This window comes from Dromiciops gliroides, chromosome 3 (genome assembly GCF_019393635.1).
Source record: "Dromiciops gliroides isolate mDroGli1 chromosome 3, mDroGli1.pri, whole genome shotgun sequence".
In the NCBI taxonomy this organism is placed as follows: domain Eukaryota; kingdom Metazoa; phylum Chordata; class Mammalia; order Microbiotheria; family Microbiotheriidae; genus Dromiciops; species Dromiciops gliroides.
In genome coordinates, this window is record NC_057863.1 from 552,954,721 (window position 1) to 552,958,148 (window position 3,428).

The 3,428-nt window shown below is 46.8% G+C and overlaps 1 pseudogene; it reads left to right on the forward strand.

Moving 5' to 3' along the window:
• Positions 1 to 458: 458 nt before the first annotated feature.
• On the forward strand, positions 459 to 3,193 carry LOC122747931 (annotated as a pseudogene).
• The last annotated feature ends 235 nt before the right edge of the window (positions 3,194 to 3,428 follow it).

The window sequence follows — 3,428 nt, forward strand, 5'->3', positions numbered from 1 at the left end:
TTACAAAAATTTTATCATATGACAATTAGTAGTCAGGAAAACATAGCTTGGACACAGAGGCAACTTAATTATCTGTCCTCCTAGAATTAAAAAATACCACTCTAGTTTCTGGGAGCAGATAGATGGATAGAGCATCAGGCCTGGAGTCCGAAAGATTTGAGTTCAAATTTGGCCGCAGAAAATTATGAGCTGTGTGACCGTGGCCAAGTCACTTTTGCCTCAGTTCCTCATCTGTAAAGTGGGAATACACTGGAGAAGGAAATGACAAGCTAGTGTAGTATATTTGTCAAGAAAACTCCATGGACAAATCCATGGGGTCAGAAAGAGTCAGACATGACTGAATGACTGAACAATAGCAATTGTAGTTTTCTTGGGTTAAAGCACAAATGAAAAGCATTATAGCTTAGTGGTTTGAGGAAGATGTGGGATGAAATCTTTCATCTGACATATGTGGGACCATGGAAAATTCCCTCAACACCCCAGTGACTGACCTCCTAAAACTCCCTAAGATGGTAAGTTACAGATGTGTTGTTTATTTGCACTGATGGAGAGATTTGGCAAACGAATTCCTTCATCCTTATGAAATCACACATTTGTAATGAAAACAAATAAAAATAACAGAACCAACAATAAACAGATACAGCAAAGTTAGGACCAGAGCTTTGCCCTACAGAGTGACATTGAGAGGATACTGGTCATATTTGCAATCTTTTAGCATCATAAAAGTAGTAAGGCTTAAGGAAAATAAATGCAAGCAGAAAGTTACCAGATGGTTGGTTGCTTATTTGAAATCTTTGCCTCGCTGCCATTGGGTGGTGTTCTGTCCCCAGCTTGTGACCAAGGCTAAGCTTCATGCCATTTACTCCAGGTACGAAAATTCCTAATCAAGACTCCAATCAGTGTCCTTTCTTTCTGTCCATATTCAATCCACAATGAATTTGACCTTAGAAGCAAAACAAACTAATGGGAAAGACTACTGCTTCTTCAGTGATATCAGTTGTGTCTCACTCTTTGCGACCCCATTTGGGATTTTCTTGGCAGAGATATTGCAGTGGTTTGCCATTTCCTTCTCCAGCTCATTTTACAGATGAAGAACTGATGCTGATAGGGTTAAGTGACTTACCCAGGGTCACACAGCTAGGAAGTGTCTGAGGCCAGATCTGAACTCTTGAAGTTGAGTCTTCTTGACTCCAGGCCTGGAGCTCCATTCACTATACCATCTAGATGTCCCTAATACTATCACAGCAGCTAGAGTTAGGTCTTAGATCCCTAGCTAATCCAATCCTTTCCTTCATTTTGGAGATAAGGAAAGTAAGGTTTAGTCAAATTAATCTGCCAAAGCTCCAGCAGACGGTAAGTGGCAGATTAGAGACTGAAACACAGGTCTTCTGATTCAAATATCTATTGTTCTTTCTAGAGTATCATACTAATAAGAGAGAGGGAAGAAATTAATGTCATGAACTCCAGTGGCTCCCTATTACCCCCAGGCTCCACTATAAAGTTTGGTACTGCAAGCTCTTAATGCCCTAGCCCCTTCCTACCTTTCCCCTTTTCTTATGCTTTGGCCTTCTCCATACAGTCTCTAAGCTGGTCTACTTCCTATTCCTCTTACCTTACACCAGTAAGGAGCCAGTTTAAATCAGCATACTTTTTAGGGTGAGCATTTACATCTCAGCAATAAAACAAAAGCCACTACAAATCAATGGTTTATTCAATATTCCATTAATTCTCTAAACTTAAAAGGTGATGGAGATGATCTTAATGAAGATTAAACTATATATAGTGTGTGTCTCCCCCCTCCCCAAGCCAGACTCACTTTGTGACAGCTCCGATGGTCTGACGTCCCCACCCCCTTTCTCTGCGGAATCACCGTGGCGGCCGGGACCCTGTACACATACCCTGAAAACTGGCGGCCCTTCAAGGCCCTCATTGCTGCACAGTACAGTGGGGCCCAGATCCGCGTGTTGTCCATACCTCCCCACTTCCATTTTGGCCAGACCAACCGCACCCGAATTTCTCCACAAATTTCCTGCGGGCAAGGTCCCAGCATTTGAGGAGGAGGATGGGTCCTGTGTGTTTTAGAGCAACACCATCACACACTACATGAGCAGTGATGAGCTTCGGGGCTCGACTCTAGAGGCAGCTGCCCAGGTCATCCAGTGGGGGAGCTTTGCTGACAGTGACATTGTTGTCAGTATCCGGGTGTTCCCCACACTGGGCATCATGCACCACAACAAACTGGCCACAGAGAACGCCAAAGAGGAGGTGAGGCAAGTTCTTGGGCTCCTGGACGCCCACCTGAAGACTCAGACCTTCCTGGTGGGGGAGCATGTGACTCTGGATGACATCACCGTTGTGTGCACCCTCTTGTGGCTCTATAAGCAGGGCCATCCTTCCGGCAAGCCTTTCCCAACACCAACCGCTGGTTCCTCACCTGCATTCACCAGTCCCAGTTCCGGACGATCTCAGGAGAGGTGAAGCTCTGTGAGAAGATGGCGCAGTTTTATGCTAAAAAGTTTGCCGAGAGTCAGCCGAAGAAGGAGGTTCCAAGAAAAGAGAAGGGACAGTCACGAGAAGAGAAGCAGAAGGCCCAGGCAGAGCGGAAGGAAGAGAAGAAGGCAGCTGCAGCCCCCGGCCCGCGGAGGAGATGGACTAGTGTGAGCAGGCTCTGGCTGCGGAGCCCAAGGTCAAGGATCGCTTTGCTCATCTGCCCAAGAGTACCTTTGTGTTGGATGAGTTTAAACTAAAATACTCCAACGAGGACATGCTGACTGTGGCCCTGCCGATGGTGGCTCTGCAGTACTTCTGGGACCACTTCGACGGCGACGGCTGGTCCCTGTGGTATAGCGAGTATCACTTCCCCCAGTAACTCAGCCAGACCTTCATGAGCTGCAACCTCATCACTGGCATGTTCCAGCACTTGGACAAGCTGAGGAAGAACGCCTTCGCCAGCGTCATCCTCTTCGGCACCACCACCAACAACAGCGCAATTTTGGGAGTCTGGGTTTTCCGGGGCCAGGAGCTTGCCTTCCCACTAAGCCCAGATTGACAGGTGGACTATGGGTCCTACACTTGGCGCAAGCTGGATCCCAGCAGTGAGGAGGTCCAGACTATGGTCAAAGAGTACTTCTCCTGGGAGGGGGTCTTCTAGTACATGGGCAAACCCTTCAATCAGGGCAAGATCTTCAAGTGACCATCCCCTGCTGCTGCCACCTAGAGGCCTGCTTCTTCCTCTGCAGGGAGGGCCAATCATTGAACAAAACTGATCACAATCCCCCCCATCCCCAAAACAACAACAACAACAACAACAACAACAAAAACACTATATAGTGTGTCCTGGTTTGGCAGAACCAGTGGTTAAATACTTATCTGTACTATACCCTTGCTTGGAATATGCTACATTCTTCTGCCTTTTAGTCTCCCTGGTT